Source organism: Protopterus annectens, chromosome 1.part2 (assembly GCF_019279795.1).
Source record: "Protopterus annectens isolate FY-2018-M chromosome 1.part2, PAN1.0, whole genome shotgun sequence".
Classification (NCBI taxonomy): domain Eukaryota; kingdom Metazoa; phylum Chordata; order Ceratodontiformes; family Protopteridae; genus Protopterus; species Protopterus annectens.
The window spans coordinates 539455596-539473892 of record NC_056727.1 but is presented as its reverse complement, the minus strand read 5'-3'; the positions used below and the strand labels follow the sequence as shown (position 1 = coordinate 539473892).

Here is an 18297-nt window from a genome sequence, read left to right as displayed (position 1 = left end):
CTGATCAAAGTAATTAGGTCTTCGGCCATTTTAAGCATCTGTTTTTTAGGCATGGAAGTATGTGCAGGAGAATGCTGTACTTGTTTCTTTGTCTTTAGAGCTGCTTTAGTCTTTGCTTTTGAAGCTGAGGTTGGCTTTACATATAACTGTGCAAGTCTGAAAACACCCTCAGAAGCCGATGCCTGCTCAACGGCTCCGGACCCATCTGAGGGAATAGGTTCCGAGTGTCCAATACCTTGAGTATCCAGAGGCCTAGTCGGCTCCAAGTGGGAGTCAGAAGCGGCCTGTGGCTCTGAGGTAGCGAGCGTCAGGGGCTGCGAAAGCGCCTCACTGAGAACCGGCGAATCGGCGACCGGCCTAGCGGAGGCCTCGTCGTCGGTTTTGGACCTCGGATGCCTGTCCTTTTCCTTGCGCTTTTTATAAACTCCGGTCGTCAGCTGTTCCGATGGCATTATATAATTAAATCTTCAGCTAAAGTAAAGAAAGGCAAAATTGTACCGACGCTTAATAGTGCGTTGGTTAAATCTAGCACAAAACCGACAGCTAGCAACATCATGTTCAGGGGCTAGGCAAGGAATACAGTAAGAATGAAAATCCTTATGAGGTATTTGCTTCCCACAAGAAATACAATTGTTAACTTTTTCTGACATTGGTCTGGAGCAAGAAAAAAGTTTCTCCAACAGGGTACTTACCTTTAATGAAGACTTCGGATCTGAAATTCGGTTTTGAAAATCTCAGGAGTCGGCCAACCGGCACTTGCGAACTGCTTTTGTTTCGGGCACCGCACGGCAAGAAAGACTGAATAAAATGGCGTCGGCTGCATCTTTTATACCCCTGGCGCACTGACGTCAGGGAAGAGGCGACAGCAACTGACGCCGGACCAGGACTTTGGAATTCAGGCCGACTGCGGGTAGCCTGCCAGCAGGATAACCCAAGTGTAATGACTGCAACAGTGAAACATGATGAACATCTGTTAGTCCTAAGTGAAACACTGTCTTTATGAAAAATAAGGAAGGGTGAAGAAGCCATAATAGCTTGCGACTCTTGAGTTTCTCCTAGCAGAAGTCAAAGCCACTAACAAAATTGTCTTCCCTGTTCAGAATGTTAAAGCAGCAGAAGAGGCAGGCTCAGAGGGGAACAGAGTTAACTTCTCCAATAAATAATTCAGGTTCCAAATAGAAGGAATGGATTTTCTTGGAGGCCTGAAATGATGCCTTTTAAGAACTGTCTGACATAACGTGAAGAGATGGATCCACAAGTAAATAGGCAGAAATTGCTGGCAAATGTCCTTTAACAGAAGAGTACGCCAGCCCAGAGTTGAACGGGTCATACATATATTTGAGGATATATTGGGAAATCCCAGCTGTTAGGAGGTCTTGCCCTTTCTTCAGGCACCAAATTAAAAATATCCCCATTTGGAAAAGATTTTCTCCTTTATTTTCAGGAGATCCTTTGGGAAAAAGGAAGGAAAAAGTACAGTTTTGTACCTACCATAAATGTAGATGTCCGAACAGGATAGCATCTGCAGTCCTTACAAATGGGTTGTCCTGTCATCAGGCAGCCCTTCGGTCGGCCGGATTCCAAAGTCTGGGTCTAGCCTCGGCTGGTGTCGCACTTCACCCGACGTCATCTCTGCTGGTCTTCGGGTATAAAGGCATCAGCCGACGCCATTTTCCTCAGTGTTTCTTGCCCCAGATGCCAGTTGCCTTCTTGGAAAGCTAAATTTTTGGATAAATGCCAATGTTTCCAAAAAAGTAGAAGGCAAACACAAAAAATAAGCATGTATGTACATATATACAAACAAATACACCATAAGAGATCCCCCCAGCTAGCTATTAGGTGGGTAAATACCCTAGGAGTACCACAGAGGGGAAGGAGGGAGGGTAATCCTGACTGCAGATGCTATCCTGTTCGGACATCTACATTTATGGTAGGTACAAAACTGTACTATGTCCTTCAAGGATGCATCTGCAGTCCTTACAAATGGGTAGAATACCATAGCCAAACTAGGGGAGGAGGAAGAATAATTATGGTGTTAGTTAGGATCCCTTGCAAAACAGCAGTGGCAAACCCTGCTCGGGATCTAGAGTACAGAGGTAAGTTATAATGCTTGGCAAATGTATGCACGGAGGTCCAAGAAGCAGCCTCAATAATGTCCTTGGTAGCCACTCCTCGTAAGAAAGCTGTGGTAGTGGCTGTAGCCCTTGTAGAATGAGGCCTTATGTTCTGTGGAATTTGCTTTCCATGGTAGGAGTAACAGAATCTTATGCAATTTCCTATCCACTTGGAGATTGTCTGTTTGGAAATTGCTTTTCCTTCCCTTCCTGTTGCATAAGCTACTAGAAGCTGGTCAGTTTTTCTATTGCCCTTGGTTCTGTCCAGGTAGTAGCGCAACTGTCTATGTACATCCAAGGTATGCAGCAGTCTTTCCCCCCTGTTCTGTGGATTGGGGAAGAAGGTAGGTAGGTGGATTGCCTGGTTTAGAGACACTCTGGATACCACCTTAGGCATAAATGTAGGAGTAGTTCTCATGGACACTCTATCTTGATGGAAGATTAGGAAGGGTTGTACTGCCATTAAGGCCTGTAGTTCCGAAACCCTTCTTGCTGAAGTAATTGCCAGTAGGAAAGCAGTTTTCCAGGATAGGTGTTGAAGATCTGCTGTTGCTGCTGGTTGAATGGAGGGAGTGTCAATTTTTCTAGCACAAAGTTCAAGTCCCATGCTGGTAATGGTGGTTTCCTAGGAGGTTTTACATTCTTGATTCCTCTGAGGAACTGCCTGAGTAGAGGATGTGAGAAGACAGGGGATCAAGCTGTATTCTGCAGAAATAGCTGATGCATGTATCTTGATGGAGGAATAGGACAGGCCTGTATGGAGAAGCTCTGCCAAATACTCCAGGATGTTGGCAATATCTATCTTTGACACATCTTTCCCTCTTTCAGTACTCCAAATGACAAACCTTTTCCATTTTCCTGCATAGTTCCTTCTTGTTGAAGGTCTGCGGGCCTCAAGGATAATGTCTTTAACCCTTTGGGATAAATCTGGGTTAGTTGCTCTTATGTAATGTTCCAGGCAGTCAGTTGCAGTGTTTTCAGGTTTGGATGCAGGATGTTGTAGTCGCTCTGAGTTAACATCAAAGGAATCAGGGGTAGTGTCCACGAGACATGCTCCTCAGCAATGGATACCAATGTTGTCTTGGCCAATTTGGAGCTATCAGAATTATCCTTGGACGTTCCTCTTTGATTTTTAGTAGTACCTTGTGCATCAAAGGAAGAGGTGGGAATGCATATGCTGTCAGGCCTTTCCAACTGAAGGATAGAGAGTCCACCTTCCAAGCAAGTGGGTGGTATGTCCTTGTGCAGAATTTCTTGAGCTGGTGATTGAGTGGGGATGCGAATAGGTCTATTTGTGGCATTCCCCATTTCTTTGTGATGGCCTTGAAGATGTCCGGGTGTAGCATCCATTCGTGAGCATCCGAGGTAGTTCTGCTTAACATGTCTGCTAGGATGTTTTCTTTTCCCGGTACAAATATTGCCTGTAACTGAATGTTGTAGCTCAGAGCCATATTCCATAAGTCCAGAGCCATTCGACATAGGAGGTATGAATGAGTGCCTCCCTGTTTGTTGATGTACCACATGACTGTGGTGTTGTCTGTCCTTATCATCAATTGGCCTTCTTTGAGGAATGGTCTGAAATTCTGGATTGCTAGTTTTACTGCCAGCATTTCTTTTTGATTTATGTGCAGGTGCAGCTGATCTGGAGTCCATAAGCCTTGAATGCATTTGTCCAGCATGTGGGCCCCCCAACCTAGGTCTGAGGCGTCCGTTGTGATGGTTTGGCTTGCTTGAATGTTGTGGAAGGACAAACCTGGGTTTGCCTGGCATGCTTGAGCCCACCATAGGAATTCTTGTTTCAGGCATGGGATTAGTGGTATTTCGGTTTCTAAGCTGTGCCTGTGTTGAGACCATAAATTCTTTAGGTACCACTGTAGCTTTCTCATATGCAGTCTGGCATGGGGGACCAGGATTATGCAGGATGCCATGAAGCCCAAGGCCTGCAGTACTTTCCTTGCTGTTAGTTTGTTCTGCTTTGTTAATGCCAAGAAGTAAAGAGGAAGTTGTTCTTGTTTTTCTGCAGTTAGGAATGCCATCTGTTTTACTGTGTCCAATTCTGCACCCAAGAATGTTCTTGTTTGGGATGGTATCAGTCTTGACTTTTTTAAATTGACTGTGTATCCCAGGGCTTGTAGTAAGCGAATGACTCTTTGTAAGTCTTGTGTCAGCTTGCTTTTGTTGTCCGTTTGTATCAGGCAGTCGTCCAGGTATGGGTAAATTTGGATTCCCTGTAGCCTGCAATGAGCTATTACTGATGCCAGGCATTTCGTGAACACTCTGGGCGCAGTAGATAAGCCAAAGGGCAATGCTGAGAATTGATAATGCTCTGATCCTGCAAGAAATCTGAGGTATCTTCTGCAATTTGGTCGTATGGGGACGTGCAGGTATGCCTCCTTGAGATCTAGAGTTACCAGCCAACACTCCTTGCCCAGCATGGGAAGAAGTTGCTGTAGGGTCAGCATTTTGAATTTTGGAACGATGATGAATGTGTTTAAAGCGGACAGGTCGAGAATAGGTCTCCAAGTTTTCTCTTTTCTTGGTACTAGGAAGAGTCTGGCTTTGCCCTGTTCTGTAGGTGGCACCCTTTCCACAGCTCTCATCTTTGTTAATTGAGCTATTTGTTTTAGAGCTTCTGTCTTTTGATTTGGTGGTAGGTTTGGCATTCCACTTTTTACTGGTAAGGTGTGGAAATGAAACCTGTAGCCTTGGTCTATAGTTTGCAAAATCCACTTGTCTCTTGTGATATAGTGCCAATTTTTTGAAAATAAGGCTAACTTTCTGTCTAAGGGTGCTGCTATTTGTTCCCTGGTAGGCGGTGTCAGAGCCAAGTCACTGTGATTGTCCTGTTGCAGTGGTAGTGGTTGTGTCTGTTCCTCGTTGGTTATTCCCTTGCCACTGACGTCCTCTGTAGGCACCTCCTCTGGATTGATTTCTGCCTCTGGAACGTCTATTCCTGCCTCTCTGAGATTTAGTGGAGTCTGGAAAGGACCAATTTTTGGAAGGCCAGTTCCTGCTAAACCTTGGGGGCTGAACCTGTAAGAAATCTTTAACTGTTTGTACAGATTTTGCCTTCTCTTCCATTTTCTTCATTCCTTGTTGGGCAGGAGGACCAAATAGACTGACCTTATCCATAGGAGCATCTAATAGCTTTGTTTTAACATGATCCGGCAAGACCTGTTCTTTCAACCATGCATGCCTTCTTATAACTGTGCCAGTCATGGCTGATCTAAATGAAGCCTCCAGTGCATCATAGCCACATTTTAAAGAATGGTTACTAACCTGCTGAATGTTATTCACCATTTCTAAAACATATTTCTTATCTAAGGAATCATCAGAGGACAGTTTCTTAGTTAACTGATCAACCATAAACTCTTGGTATTGGATCATATGAAACTGACAGTTCAAAGCTCTAGCTGAGAGAGTAGCAGAGGTGTATACTTTTTTACCCCATCTCTCTAAGGACCTGGATTCCCTTTCAGAAGGGAGAGGGTTTTTTGCTGAGGTCGAAGCTACTGCCTTAGGCCCCTGGGAGATAGTCTCAGGATCTGCAAGATGAGCCTTGTATAAGTGGTGATGAGTGTCCGGTACCCTGTAAAACCTATCGGGCTTGGCAGGGGCTGGAGGTAAAGTATCAGGAGCAGTGGAAGCATCATTAAATGCATCATCCACAACAGTAAGAACTGGAGGTATAGCTAAGGGCCTATGTTGTGGTAAGTGTAGAAAGGTCCTAAGCCTTTTTCTTGAATCTGAGAAATCTTGTCCCTGCCATTGGAATTGTTCTCTCATGGCATGTAAGGTTTCCCCAAAGGAAAATTCCTCTGGTGGAGAGGCAGAAGGTATAGATTCTTCAGCATCGGAATCTTCATAAGTAGAAAAAGGAGCCTCTGGATGGTCTGTATTGTCTGAATCATCAGAAGAGTCATCTGAGGACACTGGCTCAGGGGGCTCTGCTCTAGGTCTCTTTTCTGGAGGTTGAGAGGCCCTGTCTGGGTGAGATTGGGATCCCCTTATTAAAGAAATGAGATCCTCTGCCAGAGTAAGCATTTGGGAACTGGAACTGGGCCTTTGAGAGGGGGGCTTAGCAGGCACAGTCTTAGCAGTTTTGGCTGCTTTAGCCCTGGCAAAGGCCTTTATAGACATGGCTGCAGGAGGCCTAGCAGCACCACGTGCTGGGGTAGAGACATCCAAAGGGATGGTGTCCGATAATTCTAGAGAAACCACATTAGTAGGCAAAATTTCAGAGGCCGATTCAACTAGGGTAGCAGGGGCCTCGGTAGTAGTCATGGATTCGGCTGTAGATTGACCCGTTTGCTCGGTTTCGGCCGAAACAGAGACACTCGCGGTTTGCTTAACCGTGGTTTTGGCCGAAACCGCGGACCGCGAGTGTCGGTCTTTTTCTTTGCGTTTCTTAACAATTTGAGAAGTCGGAGGATCCGACGGCATAATGTACGCAAAATCTGAGCCGAAAAACTGTTCAGCAAACTCCGACCGACGCCTAAGCGTTCAATCCGGTTGAAGGAAGCACAGGCTAAACAGGCTGCTACGTCGTGGTCTGGGCCTAAACAAGGTAAGCAGTAAGAGTGGAAATCTTTAAGAGGTATTTGTTTCCCACAAGTTAAACAGTTATTCACTTTTTCTGACATCGGCTGAGGCAAGAAAGAGTCCCCAATGGGGTACTTAGCTTTTAGAAGTCTTCAAGTAGTATTCGGTAGTAGTAATCTCTGGATCTGACCGACCGGCACTTGCGAACAGCTTCTGCTTCGGGCGCCACGTGGCAAGAAAGACTGAGGAAAATGGCGTCGGCTGATGCCTTTATACCCGAAGACCAGCAGAGATGACATCGGGTGAAGTGCGACACCAGCCGAGGCCAGACCCAGACTTTGGAATCCGGCCGACCGAAGGGCTGCCTGACGACAGGACAACCCATTTGTAAGGACTGCAGATGCATCCTTGAAGGACATCAAAGGATTTTCCTTTTCCAAGAGACTGATAGGGCAACTATTTTCCATGCTTCTGTACATGGGAGTTTGAATTAAAACAGTCTGAGCTGCCTGGTCAGAATGGAAGCAAAAAGTTCAAACTGAAGACAACCCCACTGATGGACAATCTGCAGGAAGACCTCTCTATTTAGCAACCATTTCTGAGGGTCTCCCTTGGATCTGCTAAAGTGAACTACCAATGAGTTCACCTCTGATGGGATAAAAGTTGCCTGAAGAAAGATTGTGATGAATGGCAATTTACCAAGCCCTCATGGCTAGCATGTTGAGATGACAGGATTTTACAAATATACCACGCAGCTGTGATACTGTTGGCCAAAATTTGAAGGGTTCCCAGAAACCAAAGGTGATGAAGGGTCAAGATTAGGGCCTTTCATTCTTTGACATTACATTTGTGCCAGTCCTCCCTTGACTACATTCCTTCGACTTTCATGCCCACAGAACAGGCTCATTAAGCCAAGTCTGAAGCATCTATAGAGACTTTATGATAGGAAGCAGGTTCAAGGAAGTGCATTCTAGGATTATATCATATCTGGTCGATCCACTAATGAGCTACCTTCATGAAGGGACAGATAGGAACTGGTAAGTTCAGATGGTGGTTATATTGTGCCCAAACTGATTTGATATACCACTGAATCTTCCTTCTGTGGAGTCTGGCAAACTGAACCATCTGTATTACTGAAACCACGATCCCCAAAGACTCTCCATATATCTTTTTTGCAGAGGTCATTCCTTAAGTTAGAAGGGAATGGAAGCATGAAGTCAGAAACCCAGTTTTCTCATGAGAAAGGTTGGAAGGTCATCATGCAAGAAGTATTCAGTTAGCATCCCAGAAAGAATAGATTCCATGAAGGTTGCACTGCAGATTTTTTCAAGTTTAGAGCGAACCCTAGGCAAAGAAATAGATCCATAGCGAAGTGTAGATCCCTCAAAAAGTTTTTTTTTTTCCTTGTGATGTGGCTTGGATTAGAATACTGTCTAAACAAGAGTAGACACTGATACCGCTGAGCCTACAAAATGGTATCACAGGGACAAACATTTTGTAAATATACTGGAGCTGTAGAGAGACCAAAGGGCAAAGCAGAAAACTGCAAATGAAATCCCAAAGCAGACTCTTTTGTGATTTGGATCAATAGGAATAAGAAGATACTCTTGTCTTGTGGGAAAATCACAGAAAGAAGATTCTTAGGAAAGAATTCACTGTTGTGACATCCAAAATGGATCTCAATGTGCTGTCTCTTCCCAAAACAAGGAATAACATTAAATATAATACCTGTCCTTTTTGACGATGTGGGATTACTTTTACAGCACCCTAAATGAACAGATTTTGTACGACTGGTAAAAACAGATGTTTTTGATTTGGAGGAGACTGGGAAATTCTGGATGAAAGAGGAAGGAGGTTCCATGTCAGTCTGTAACAAAATTCAGATATTTTCAATCTGTAAACAGGTAAAGAGAGAGACTTTCCCAGAAAGAAAGGAAAGGGGATGACTGAGGTAGGATGGATGCAGCGAAGTTGACAAACTTAAGTTTGAAGTCTTGTAACCCAAAGAATCCTTTAGGTCCTTTGAAACCTGAGTTGGGGTTTTCCTGGTGCTACTGTTTAGAATTTTTTTTTTACCCTTCTGCTACTGGCCTTTGTGAAAGAAGCTTTAGACGGGTAATTCCTCTGAAAATTTGTCACGGGAGACAAAAATTGTTTAAAATCATGCATGATTTTTCCCTCTCTTGTAGCTTCTTACAAATTTCAGCAGATGCTAGATGAAACAGAATGTCTTTGTCCAAATGAGCATCTAGCAACTTAACCATGACACTATCAGGCAAAGAATGTAACCATATCCAAAAATAAGTTCTTAAGACAGATTCAATTGGCATCAGTAGCATTACAGTCACACTTTACTAAAAGTTTGGCTACTTGTGCAGCACAATTAAGCAAAGACAATAAAGTGTTATTATTTGAATCAGGAATGTCTAAAATTAGTTAGTTCATGTTATCAGCAATAGAAAAAAAGACACCTGGTCAGGTGGGTTTGGCAGTTTATGCACAGAAAGTAAGAGCAGTAGAGGTGTACACTTTCTTTCCATAGTTATCTATAGCCACACTGTGCTTGGCATTAAGTAAAACCTTTTTAGAAGGCATGAGTTTAGAACTTTTTTCCATAGGTTCATAGGTGTATACTAGGCCAACAATCACTACGGCCTTTATAAGCCTAGCAATGGTACCCAAGTGCATCTCATGAGTTACTGTGCCTTAGAGATTATTCTAAAGGGTATATGTTAACAAGGGCATGATTTAATGGTTTGCTCTGTCCCTCAGAAACATAGTGGCCACACCTGGGGCAAACTTTTTGATTTCCCATCCCAGGTTATGCTTGAATAGGGTTACAGAAGGGCTCTGCTTCACATGGACGTGAAGTATACGTCTCAATCTCTTGATACAAGAAATCTGGACAAAGCCAAAAATAGTGGGGGGACAAAGGCCTAAAAATAGGGACAATTTTAAATATTGCTCTTATAAACCTAGAAAGTTGCTAGAATAAAAAGGGTTTGTATTAGCACGCATTTTAAGGATATGAAGTCTGAAACTCAAATGACTTGTCATTATTTAAAAACTTCAATCCTCATTGATTTGCCAGAAAACCACAAATTTTATGACGAACAGTCCAAACATAAGAGTCAAAAATCTGGACAGTTGAGAAGTACGATGGAAAGTCTATTCCAGAGAATGGGAATTTTCCGAGATACACACCTGTCCCTCCCATATGCCCTACTTATGTTGTAAGAAAAGTTTACGTCCTCAGATTTTGTAGTTCTGATGCTGTTTGTTCTGCAGACATGCTAAAAGGTTCAACAGAGCCGAATCCAAGGATGCCTTGTATGCTAAGCACAGATCACTTTTCAGCAGTCTGCAGGAAACAGAGTATAGAGATAGAGCTTTGCGGGATCTGTACAGGACATTGTGTTTACACCCTGTATTAATTTTGTGAGGAACCCCAGTGGATATTCCAGTTGTTGCTTGTGCCTGGTCAGGTACATACCGAAGAAACAGCATACTCAATGGGTCTGATTAGTGGCACAATGACTTCCCTGGACCAAGATGCCGTGTCATTACTTATAAGTCGAGCGAATTAGAATGACTTTCTTCCTACCTTAGATACATGTTGGTGGAAGGCCAGGTTACTATTTACATGCATCCCTAAATCTCTGGGTCTACTCTAAGAGGTGCTTTAGCAATGAGGTAGTTTCCGCCAGCGGGGTCGACCTCCCAAAAGGCAACATTATGCATTTCTTGGCAAATGAGTTTTAAACTATGGCTTTGGCACCAGTAATGTATTTGCATTAGACCTTCCTGTAAGATATTTCTACTTTTATTTTTTGGAGGAAGGGGGATTCTATGTCCCAGTTTGAAAATGTCTGCAAACTTGGTCAGCCAGGGGCCCATGACATTAGCCTTTATTTCCTAGAAGTAGATGCCAAAGAGGAGCAGACTCAGCACAGAGCCCTGAGGGACTATGCTAGTGACTGACCTCTTTGTTGAGGTGGTCTGTGAGCCAGGTGGCTACTATCCACAGTATTAGATAAGGGTTTATGCCTAATTCCTTGAGTTTGTTTACAATGCCTGAGTGGGATACTGTTTCAAATGCCTTAGCAAGGTCAAGGTAGGCAATATATACAGTTTTACCCTCATCCACTGCTTTGGTGAACTTCTCAAAGTCGTCCAACAGTTTTAGTAGGCATGACCTGCCTTTGATGAAACCAAACTAGGTGGGGTCCAGTTTCTGGAGGCTTCCTATGTCACTGTTAATCATTTCCATGAAAATTCTTTCCATGGCTTTGCATAAGTCAAACTAAATTCCCAGGATCTTTTAGTTTGCCCTTGTGCAGAGGGATGACCGTTGCAGTCCTCCATTCGAATGGCACAAAGTCTGTTTGGAGGCTATAGTTCAACAGTGACTTCCAGTGGCCCTGACAGATCATATTCCAGGCTATTTAGCAGGCATTCTGGGATATTATCAGGAAACAGTGAAGATGCATTCTTGGCCTTACAGAAATCAGCTAGGACCTGCCCCTTACTGACAGCTGGAGGGGTTATGCTAGATGATACTTCTTGAGAGGTGGGTGTTGTGAGTGGGGGTAAAGTCAGAGCTGAATTTGTCGAGCAGCAGATTTGCAATATCTTCAACTCTATGAACGTGAGTCAATTTACAACCAGTTCACCACACTGTGCTGCCTTTGAGGTTTGTGACCCAACTAGAGAATGTTTTATGGTTATCCTTGGCCTGTAAAGCTATACCTCAAAATTGGCTTTCCTGGACTTAATTAGCCCTTTTAAATGTCTAGTTACTTTGATCATGAGTTTTTTTTTTTTAATATCTTTTTGGGTGTTACTTTTCCTAATTTTAGCTATGACTTTTTTTTCTTTTGTTATACAATGTTTAATTTTGGATTTCACCAGGGTTTTGGACTTCATTCTGGAAGGTACAACAGCCTCTACTCCTCAATGACAAGGCTGAACCAAGCTTCTGTGAACAATTCCACAAAGGCTTCTGTGCTATCTGGGTTTGGAGGGGCTTGTAATTTTGACAGGTTATTGTTTAATAAAAGGTAGCTTGCCTTGGAATACTTCCCAACTATTACAGGGTTTGCAGAAATTATTATAATTTCAAAGGAGACTGCTTTGTGATCTGACCTTCCCAGAAAGCACACATTAGGTGAGGTACAGCATTCTTCCACGTTTGAAAGTACCAGGTCCAATATGTTCATACCTCTAGTGGGCATGTGCACTATCTGATCTATGTTTTTTGTGTTTACAAAGCCCGGGAATCTCTGTGCCTAAAAATCTGAGTAGGCTTTCCAACCTACAGACACGTAATTGAAGTCCCCTATGAGTATGGTATTTGGTTGAATGGTGAGTGCCTCCAGTAAGTCTAAGTATAAGATATGGGTTTTCTGGGACATAGAGGGTGACCTATAGCTTGCTACGATATGGTGTGAGACTTTGTCTATGGCAATCTGTACATGGAGAAACTCTAACACATCATCTTGTTTAACCAACCTAAAGGCATGCAACTTTAAACCATGTTTTGGTAACTACCAGATGTCTGCATTCTCCAGGGTGAGGAGAGCGTGGAGGGAATGAAGCTTCTTGTTTAAACTCCTGGCACTGAGCAGTAACACCTTTAGATTTCTGTGGGTTAGTTTTGCTATGTTGGGAGGTTTGTCAGTTTGGCATTGTCTAAAAAAGTCTCTGGGGGGGGTGGACAATGTTTTAGCAATTATTTGAAAGCCTTCAGGGGACTGATACAGACCATCCTTGGCAAAGTAATATGGTTTATTAAGCATGTCCTCCCATGCTGACAAATACTGTATCACTTTAAAATGGCACCAGAAACTAAGCCAATTGTTAAAGTCAATCATCTTTCGTTTGTGTTGTAGCATCGGCCTTGGTGAAAGTAAAGCTAGGCACATACTAGCCTGTGACACAGTCTGAAAGCTCCCTAATGTCCCTCTTCATATTGTCTAGGGAGATATGACTCATGTCATTTCCACCTACACAAACTATGACTGAGACATACTGTTACCTGTGGTGCAATGACTTGTAACTTGGTGGATCCTGGGTCCTGATGAACAATTTAATATTATTTTCTTTTTGGTGAGTGGGACATCAGTAATTCGCACAATGGCGTCTGCAATCACTAGTCCTGGGTAGTGTGCTCGCTTGCCTTATGGGGCTTTTAGCTGAAGCTCCACTAGGTGTGGCTATCTAGTACTTGAAAAAGATGCGAGAATCTAGGACTTAAAAGAAAATAAAAGAAGTAGTTATGTACTCATCATAACATTCCATCTGTGTTGTCCATTTTCATTCTTCCTCAATAGTTTGGGTACGGATCCAGCCTAGTCGTTATTTTAGCTCATGGCCACTAAAAAGTTCTTGAGCTCCTCCCTTACTCATAATGCACCAATCCCAAGCATACCTCAAATCTGGTTTGCTAGTTAATATAATGCAAGAAATATAATATCCCTGGTAGAAGAAGCCATACGGAAAAGTGGTGTCCTTATAAGTTCTCGTTCTTCTAGAAATCAGTTGTTAAAAAGGTTGGGAGATGTGGGAAGAGAGTTGGTCTAAACTCAGCTCATGTTCCCGATCAGTGGATGAACAATCCAACGCTTACTGAATTCTGCTTCACAATGATAGGAAGAGCAGACATCGAAGGATCAAAAAGTGACGTTGCTATGCATGCTTGGCCTCAACAAACCAGTTATCCCTGTGGTAACTTTTCTGACACCTCCTGCTTAAAACCCAAAAAGCCAGAAGGATTGTGAGGCCCCTCTTTCACGGTCTGTATTAATACTGAAAATCAAAAGTAAGTGACCTTTTGCCCTTCTGCTCCATGGGAGGTTTCTGTCCTCCCTGAACTCACCTTAGGACACCTACATTACTCTGACAGGTGTACCGCCTCAATCAAACTCCCATTCTGACACTGTCCCCTAGCAGGTCGCGCCCAGATGCCCAGGCACTTGGTGCCAGAAGTGAGAGCCCAGGTGGGGCTCACCCCCCCAACCTCACCAGGTAAGTGAAAAAACAATAAGAGTATTGCTATTTCACCGGCTTCCAAGGCCTCCCCATTTGTTCTACACTTCTTATGTCTCTTCACAGTGCCAGATTAGAGTCAAGCTCAACAGGGTCTTCTTTCTCCGTTGACTCTGCCAAGCCTGTTCCCTTGGCTGTGGTTTCGCTAGACAGTAGATAGGGACAGTGGGAATCTTATTCATCCATTCACACACGTCACTAATTGGATGACCAGGCATTTGGCTACCTTAAGAGAGTCATAGTTACTCCCACAGTTTACCTGGGCTTCATTGAATTTTTTCACTTTGACATTCAGAGAACTAGGCAGAAATCACATCGCGTCAACACCCGTCACGGGCCTTCATGATGCTTTGTTTTAATAAAACAGTCAGATTCCCCTGATTCATACCAGTTCTAAATCAGCTGCTTGCTGCCGGACAATGGTGGACGCCAGTCTGGACCAGCGCCCGCCACAGCCTGAGTGATCCACAGGAAGGGCCCCGGAGCACATTCAGAGTCCCCACTGCCATCATCCTAGCCCCCCAGGAGGGGGGAGTGCAGCGAGGGGACGGCACCTCATTCAGCCACTGTGCACACCCAGCCCCGTTTCACTCCCGAGCATGACCGACTCAGCCCTTAGAGCCAATCCTTACCCCAAAGTTATGGACCTGGCTTACCAACTTCCCTTACCTACATTGTTCTAACATGCCAGAGACTGTTCACTTTGGAGAACTGCCAGAGATACGGGTACGGCCTGGTGAGAGACTTACACCCTCTCCCCTGGATTTTCAAGAGCCAGCAAGAGCTCACTTGACACCACTGGAACCGCGACACTTTCCAGGGCGTGACCTCTCTCTCAGGGCAAACCCATTCCAGGGCACACTCTGTCCTTTACATAGAAGAGAGAACTCTCCCAGGGGCTCCCATTGGCTTCTCTGGGATCATTTGCATCACCGCACTGGATGCCGCGAGGCACCCCTCTCCTCTGAACCAGACTCCCTTTCGATCAGCCAGGGGCGACGGAGGCCATCACCTGTCCCTTCAGAATGGTACTCGCCTATCTCTCAGGACCGACTGACCCATGTTCAACTGCTGTTCCCATTGGCAAAGAATCATTTCTGCTACCTTCATATTGACAGACAACTCGTGAGGTGATTGAATGGACCTGCTCAAATTGTCTATCACGATAGAATTCCCCAGAATGTGCACTGCTATCAGAAAACAGTTGGACGAGATCGCCCACTGCCATACTCTGAGGTATTCTCTTCAGAAGGGGTAAGGCCCAATTCCTCCTTGTTTGTTGATGTACCAGACTATTGACATGCTGTCTGAATCGCAACTGTCCCGAAAGGGTGTGTGTTCTGGAAAGCCTGCAACGCTAACAGCACTGCTCTCATTGTAGAACCTGATCACCACCAAAAGTATCTCTTGCATACCTGAGTGATTCTTATTTGGGCTGACGTGTTAGCAAACAGACCATTGTGTTGCTAACATCCACTGAAGAATTCTCATGTGAAATCTTGCTAGAGGAACTAGGATTATAGCTGCCGACATTGACCCGAAGGCTTGTAGAATAAATCGGGCTGAGGTTGTGGTACTGTGAATTCTTCTCACTTGGAATCTGATAGTTTGTACTTGAGAGAAGAGAAGCAGTCAGATACCATGTTGAAATTTGCTCCTATAAATTACAATGTCTGAGATGGTTCAAAATGACATTTGTTGTAATTTATGGTTATCCCCAGATGGGAGCAAGTCCGGAATACCTGATCTCACACCCTTATTAGTGGATCCCTGTTGAGGCGGTACTGAGCCAATTTTCTAAGTACAGAAACACTCAATCCCTGCAGTCTCAAGTGAGCTGCTATCACTTCCATGCTTTTTACCCTGTGGGCTGTGGCGAGACCAAAAGGCAATGCTCTGAATTGGTAATGACTGGCTCCCAGCCAGAAGTGAAAATACCTTCCGGACTGTCTATTCATTTTTATGTGATAGTACGCATCCTGAAGATCTATCAAGCACATCCAGTTGTCTTTGCACAAAAAGGGCAGCATGGACAGAACTGTGACCATCCAAAATACTTGGTTCTGTCAAAACAGTGCCACTATTGTCTGTGGACATCCAAGGTATAGAAAATCCTTTTTACCTCATTTTTAGGTTCAGAAAAGGAAATGGGGCGATAGATAGTTTGGTTTAAAGTAAACTCGAACATCACTTTCTGCATAAAAGAATTAGTTATCAAAGAAACCCTGTCCCTATGAAAATGAGACAGGGTTGATTCACCATAAGAGCTTGCAACTCAGATACCCTTCTTGCAGAGGTCAAAGCAATCAGTAAAACTGTATTTCATGTTAAGAACCTCAAGTTAGCCAGATTAGCTAGTTTAAACGGAGTTAACTGTTAGCTTCTCTAACACAAAATTAAGATCTCAAGGACAGGCCACTTTTTTTTTTTTTTTGGAGGCCACTTGGGCAAAAACATTTTTAAGAACATTTTGACACAAGACTGCACTGAAAAAAGGAGGATCCACAGGCAAACAAGCTGAAATGACTGAACAGTAACTCACACAAATATTTTAGAACCAGAGAACAACTAGCCTTGAATGTGTGCTGGTACCTTTTCCGTTTGTTAATATATGATTTTTTTAGTAGCAAGCTTTCTTGCCTCTATTAGTACTTGCTGCACGTCCTCAGTAAACAGGTACCTAAAAGGAATTAAGACCCTATCATCCAGACAGTCAAATGAAGTTCACTGACGTCAGAGTGCATCAAACATTTGTCCTTGTTTGAGTAGATCCAGTCTGTGAGGAAGCTCGTGGTAATTGCCTCTGGCCATTTCCAAAACAGGTGAGAAACAAGGATGTCTGGGCCAGAAGGGAGTCACCACAATGAACTTGGAGGATACCTTATGAATCTTCAGAAGTACCCTGGATATTAGTGGTAAGGGTGCAAAAGCATACAGGAACATTCCTTTCCAAGGAAAAGAAAAGGCATCGGTCTTCCAGGTTGCATTACATGGACTCCTGTAATAGAATCTTGCCAGTTTACAAAGAGGTCTCCTTAAAGAACTCCCCACAGATGGATCAAATCTTGGAAGACCTAACATTTTAGTTTCCATTCATATGGGTCTGCCCTGGTCCTGCTCAGCTTGTGTGCCACACAGTTTTGCTCTGACGGAATGTGGGATACCTGTAAAGTGAGATTGTACTTTGAAACTATATCCCAAGCGAACATGGCTAGTCTGCAAAGGGAGTACGACCTGGTTCACCCTTTCTTGTTGATGTACCACCTGACTTTGGTTGATGTTTTTCTTTCGGCTTTTATCGGTTAGGGGTCGCTACAGTGGAACTCCAGTCAGCTAATGATTGGCAGTCGATTTTTATGGTGCCGAGGTGCCAGCTCGACATCCAACCTTCAATGAAGGCACGCCCATTCACACACGTCTTTCAAATGCCACCCGACCACAGGGAGGACATGCAGACTCCACACAGAAGGAGTTCCAGCAGAGAATCGAACAGGAGAACCTCTTGCTGTGAGGCGACAACACAACTGCTGCACCACCGCGGCTTTGGTACTGTCTGTAAATACCTGAAGATCTTCTGAAAACGAAAGATGGTTCAGAGACTTGACCCTCCTGAAACTGCTCCACAAGCGAAGTCCAAAGGGTCTAAGGTGAGACCTAGATTTAAGGACATCTGTTGTCTCAATCAAAAGATTTCTCTTCTGACAAACTCCAACACATAAATTTGAAAAGATAAAGGGTGCTGACACTTGGACCAGACAGATTTCGGACACCACTTAATCTTTCTCTTGAGGAGTCTTGCCAGCAGTATCAGGAGAATCACAGATGCCATGAGACCAAAATTCCTGAGATATTCTCTCGCAGTGACCAAAGTCTTGAGTGGAAAACCTTACAAATAGAGCTAGACAAAGATCTATTTTTTTTCCCCGAGGAAGAGAAGCTCTTTGGACTGAGGTGTCTAGTTGACATCTCAGGAACACTATCCTGTGTGGGGGAGTCAAGAAAGACTTTTGAATGTTCTCTTGAAATCACAGCTTTTGTAAGATATCTCTCACCCAAGACAGAAAGATCTGAAAAAGAAATCTGCAGATAAGAAAGTCATCTAAATATGGAAAAATGTGGATACTCTGTAGCCTGCAATGAGCTGTAACTGAAGCAAGACACTCTGTGAATACTCTTGGTGCAGTGGAGACTCCAAAGGGTAAGACAGAAAAATGATAAGGGGATCCAGACACAAAACATTAAAAAAGGTCTGAAACCAGGATGAACAGGTATGTGATTATATGCATCTTTTAAGTCTAGTGTTGTCAATAAGCTTGAAAGGGGAAGTAGTAGTTGTAACAGGTTGTGAGGTGACATCACTTTGAACTTGGGCACCATCACAAACACGTTTAGTAAGATCCACAGCTAGTCTCCAAGAATTTTCTATCTCTGACACTAGAAACATCTTTGAATAAAAACCCTATTCCATATGGGAAGGAGACGTTAGTTCTATCACTCCTTGGACAGCATGTGATGAAGAACCAGTGGAACAAGAGAGTGATCTGGAGGATGAAGAATGACCCCCCTGGAAAGGAGGAATTTCCTCCCACTGCCA

General features: G+C 43.8%; 1 protein-coding gene across 1 annotated transcript in view; it reads right to left on the bottom strand.

The window, feature by feature from the left end:
• Window positions 1-18297, bottom strand: part of LOC122792379 (son of sevenless homolog 1-like) — a 401109-nt gene that overhangs the window by 50821 nt on the left and 331991 nt on the right. The window lies entirely within an intron of this gene.